At 31.0% G+C, this 5,480-nt stretch overlaps 1 long non-coding RNA gene across 1 annotated transcript; it reads right to left on the reverse strand.

Moving 5' to 3' along the window:
- Window positions 1–2,040: 2,040 nt before the first annotated feature.
- Window positions 2,041–2,889, reverse strand: LOC107905055 (uncharacterized). Its single transcript, XR_001686439.2, has 2 exons — window positions 2,652–2,889; window positions 2,041–2,363 (listed from the first exon to the last, which is right to left on the reverse strand). It is a non-coding gene; the product is annotated as an uncharacterized lncRNA (long non-coding RNA).
- Window positions 2,890–5,480: the final 2,591 nt, after the last annotated feature.

Below are 5,480 nucleotides of genomic sequence, written 5' to 3' on the forward strand. Positions count from 1 at the left end.
TATATTTAATTTAATTTAATACTAAGATAACCACTTTAATTTAAATTAATAAAAATACTATTAAGTTAAGTATTAAAATAAATTTAATATTAAACTATTAAAATAATATTATTTTTTGAATAATTAATCTGAAATCAAATTCTATAGTAGAGTCCCAATAGGAGTGTAACTCTTCCACTTCTCAACCACTAATGACCAACCACTGTCGGTCATCGGGATGCCGCCATCACAGCCACCGGCACCGCCGTGTCTGGTGATGCAGGTGCGACACCCTTATAGCACCCTGAGCTAGTTTGGTTACTGCTGGTTCGATTTGGGTCAATCAAGACTTGAACGGTTCGATCTAGCAACTGGTTGGACCGTTGGACAAAATATCCCTAATGCACCACTCGGTTATAATCATCCTATGTCGAGGCAAAATGCTCAGCAAGGTTAGGTATCATCTTCTATTTCTATTGAATCATTGTTGAAGGAGTATATGGCCAAAAATGATGTTGTGATTTAGAGTTAGGCTACGTCTCTCCAAGCTTTTAAAAATCAAGTTGGGCAAATAGCAAACGCTCTAAATTCAAGACAACAAGGAGCATTGCCAAGTGATACTAAAAATTCGAGAACCCAAGGGAAGGAGCAGGGTAAGGCCATCACTCTTAGAAGTGGGACTCAATTGGATGAAGTTGTTCAAGATGCCACAGTAGAAAGAGACAAATCTAACTGCAATTAGGGAAGGATCTCAGAACCTACTGAATGATAGACAGCACCTGAAAAGGGTAAGCAGCAAAATGCTTTGGCAAACCCAGATCATGTTGCCAACTAAAATGCCATAGCGAAACAATATCAGCAACCTGAAGGGAGACAACATCTAGGTTTTCCTTAACGATTCCATAATTCTAAGCAAAATGTTCAGTTCAAAATATTTTTGGAGGTCTTGAAGCAACTCCATATCAACATACCACTGGTTGAAGCTTTTGAGCAAATTCCCAACATGTGAAATTTATGAAAGATATATTGTCAAAGAAGCGCAAATTTGGAGAATTTGAAATAGATGACTTCATCATTACTAATTTGAGTTACGATCACTTTCATTGTGAAATATACAATGGTGACCATAAGATAAAATGAACCAAATTATGTGAACGAATTTAACCTAAAGGGATCATGAATATCATTTGAGGGTAATACACATATAACAAGGTCATTGGAATAGAGCTTGAAATTAGTAGCTTTCGTAATGGTATATAAAAAGGAGTTCAATCATGGTACTTTAGTGGAATGAATCCATAACTAAATAATTTGTATTAAAAATGAAGAGTCAGAACTTAATTACAAATTATTTAAACCCTAATTATATATGCCTAACCAACCCCTTCACTAGCTCAACCCAACTCTTTAATGAATTGTGTTTAACATGAATGCTTGCATGGAAATGTAAACGATTGAACAAGGAAAAATGATTCATTGGATTCAATAATTGGATTAATAGGTGTTTTCTTAGTTTAATGATTACGTTGATATGAGGTTATTTAGTCACTTTGAATATTTATTTCATTGGATTAAATGAACTTGAAGTTGAGTTAAATTAAGGGATCATGTTATGTGTAATTGGATCGCATGCTTGCATTTTAACTTTTAAATGCATTAAGTTAGGATCTTTCGTAGAACACTACTGAACGCAAAAAAAGCTCAACATTCAAGTTTCATTCCATGCACATGCCTTAAATAGATTGCGAAAAGTACGTGAGGAGCAACATCGTCTCAAAAATCTTCGCTTCAATTTTGTAAAAGATTATTTCTTAAAATGGTTAGTTGTGGCAAATACCTAGGGAATTTTTAGTATCGGGTTATTCTACTTGGACACAAATTTTACATATGTGCTTTGGTCTATTAGGTTTCTATGGTTTTGATTTCAATTTTGATAAAAAAATTTACAAATTATTGATGTATTGCACGCAAAAGAACTGAGATAGCTGAAATTTATGTGTAATAGGCCCATTTCACCCGGGCCCGTTAAAATCAAAAAATCCAAAAATTAAAAAACAAAAATCACAAAATAAAAATGTAATAAATGTCTATAGTTCAAATTTACATTTAACCCACATACAATTAAAGCCCAAATTTTAAACTCATTTTACAATAAGGCCCAAACCTAAATTAAACCTAATCCTAACCCATTACACAGCCCAATAACCTAACCCAAAACTTAGCCCATTAACTATTTTCAGAAAGTGGAAACCCTAGGCCACCAAGCCGCCATTCCCATGCACCGCAAACACCATCAGCTACCCCAAACTGTGAAGTTTCTGGAAGATTTCGCGTCACACCCCACAAACGGCCTCGCCATGTCAGCATCACCACGCCGTACACACCTGCAATAGAAAGAACACACAGCAGATATCCAACAAATGTTAGGAAATGTATAACAAAAAATCTAGGGCCATTGTATTTTTATTTTGTAGATTTGGCTACAAAACTGAAGGTAATCTATAAAAAGGGGGGAATTGGTTTTTTTCATAGAAATATTTTACGCATACTAAATACAATCAAAGATTAGAAGGTTATTTTTTATCTATTTTTAGCATTTCGATTTGTTTTTTTCCTTTGTTCTCGCCTACATTATTCGGCATAAAAAATAAAGAGAAATGAGAGAGGATTACCTTCGTAGATGTACCGTCGGGGTCCTTGTCTCCTCCGTCGAAATCGGAGTTTTAAACGAGGATTTTCAGGTGAAAATAGGCTTTGAATCTCGACTTTAATGGAGATAAAAAGGGCTTTCTCATCATTCACCGATTTTAATGGTGGTTAAATGGTGGATGAGGGAAGAGTTTTTTGGTTCGGCTAAAGGGGGAAGGAAGGAGGCTTTAGTTTTTTTTATTTTTATTTTCTTTGCTTTGATTCTTTTTCAAGTGGCTGATTGTTAGTCTAGGTTTTTTAGTTTTGAGTTATGAGATTTGGTCTTTGAGGGATAATTGCGCAATTCGTCCCTCCTTTTTGCGCTATTATTCAAATCAAGTCTCGTTCGATTTCTTTTGCATTTCTTAATTTTTCTTTGGGATTTACATACTATTTCAATTTAGTCCATGTCTAAATGCTTTGTGTTGAGATCTGGAACATTTACCTTTTCAACCCCCGCGTATTTGCGCACGTTGCGCTTTCGTCCTTGATTCTGTTTCAGTGCTCTACCTTATTTATTAATTAACTCTTTGAATTTGATTTGATTTCAATTAAGTTTTTATTTCAATCTGTATAATTCATTTTCTAATTCATATAACATTCATTTTTTAAAAAAAAAATTATTTCTCTACATGTTTTGAATTACTTTAGTATTTTACTTTTTTTTATTTTATTTTTTTAAAATTATTAAAATTATTGTTTTAAAAGTTCCTTTTATATCATGTTGACTTGAAATTATGTATGATATTATGTTTATTTTTATTTTTGTAACTATACATATATAGTTTTTGATAAAATTAGTTCAATTTTGTATATATTATCGTTTTCACATTATTTTATGTAAATATTTTCTTTGAAATCTATTATATATATATATATATATATATACATTTTCTTTTAAATTTATTTATGTATAATTTGTTTCCTTAAAGGATTCTATTTAAAATTGTATATTTTATTTATTTTAGACATTTTCATATATTAGCATTTTTGTATATACATTATTTATATTAAGATTTCATTTCATATACATTAATTATTGTGGATAAATCAATCTTGTTTCGAATTATTTTGTATGATCATTAATTTCGTATTATATAAATAGTAGTTCATATACATTCTTCTATATATTTTTATACGGTTAAATTTATCTTAAAACTTTCTAACATGTACATCAATGGTTTAAAAATTTTATATTGACATCCATTACTATTTTTATGAATATAATTTATATTATATTTTATTGATAAATTTTGGGTTTAGATTATTTTGTATAGTATTCTTTTCAAAGTTCTTTTTATAATACTTATTTTAAAAATTTATTTATATATATTATTTATTCTATATTTTTATTTATTTGATGATTTATTTCAAATTTTTGTGTGTATTATTCACTTATATACATACCCCTAGCTCTTATAAATTATTTCAAGTCCTAAAATATGTTATTTGCTCATCAATTCATCATTTTTAGAAATTGTTTTTGTATCGTATTAGGTTTATGTTGTTTGGTACCTCATGTGTTAATTCTTTTTAAATTATTTCATATATATTTGTTACACCACATTTACTTGTTTTTATGTATTGTTAAATCAATTGTTGCTCACAGAATTTGGTTGTTTTGGATTAATTATATTTAATTATTCATTTCATATTTTAGTTAAATAAGGTTTTGTTATCTTTATTCACCAAGTACTGTATTTAATGCATGTATATTATCCCATGATCGTTATTTTTTCTTTTGGTTTATAAAATGTTGCTTTATGGTCTTCAATTCTTTAAAATCAATTATTCCATTTTGTTTCAAATAAAATCAATGCATTTTGAGATAATTTACAATCATTTATTTAAACTTCTTTGTTAAAAACAAGGCAATATTCAATATTTAGAAATTCAGGAAAACGTGCCCTACCATGCTGGGTACGATTTTTCGTTGGACTGAATATCTGGATATCCTTTTATAATTTTTGACCTAAGAGCTTTTGGAAATCAAAACTCAATCGTGTTCTCAAAAGTATAAAAGATCATGTCCTATCGTGCTGGATGTGATGCTTTATACCTTTAAAATGAGAAAGTTTTGACGACCAGCTTAAACCACTCAAATGTTTTAAGAGGATCATATTTCAAATTTTTTTGAAAAAACCCTAGACATAAGGACAACACTTAATCAATCTAGTACCAGTTTTTGGGCGTAGCGAGGGTGCTAACCCTTCTTCATACATAACCGGCTCTCGAACCCATTTTTAAATTTATGTGGACCAAAATTGTTTTAAAATGTTTCATTAGGTGATCCAATCACACCTAAACAAAAAGATTGGTGGTGACTCCACATTTGGTTTTAAAAAGTCGATCCCCATTTTTTTCAGACAAAAATGGTTTCGAACGCTTGGCAACTCCACTGGGGACATAAAAAGAAAGTCAAGCCATAAAATTGATTATTTACTATCCTTTTGTCTAAAATTGAAAATCTAATTTAAAAATCACGATTTTTTGTTGCATTTGTTTGCATGATTGTGGCGCTTCGGGTCTTGTAGAATAACATTGCATTGCATTGCGTGACCGTTGCGGTCGCACCTTTAAGTGGGAGTAAGAAACTATGCTTTCGTGAGGTTTTCACCTCTACATGGGCTAGTGGATTACTTCCGGGATACATTCATACCTATGATTTCGTGAGATTTTCATCTCCGCATGGTCATAGGGAAATGTATTCCCCTGAACTAAACTCGATCCATATGAGCCTATAATGGGTGAGGATTGAGGAATTTACTGGTTTGGGTACCTTTACTCTAGAATTGAGATACATATAGTGAACC

Source organism: Gossypium hirsutum, chromosome A11 (assembly GCF_007990345.1).
Source record: "Gossypium hirsutum isolate 1008001.06 chromosome A11, Gossypium_hirsutum_v2.1, whole genome shotgun sequence".
NCBI classification, from domain to species: domain Eukaryota; kingdom Viridiplantae; phylum Streptophyta; class Magnoliopsida; order Malvales; family Malvaceae; genus Gossypium; species Gossypium hirsutum.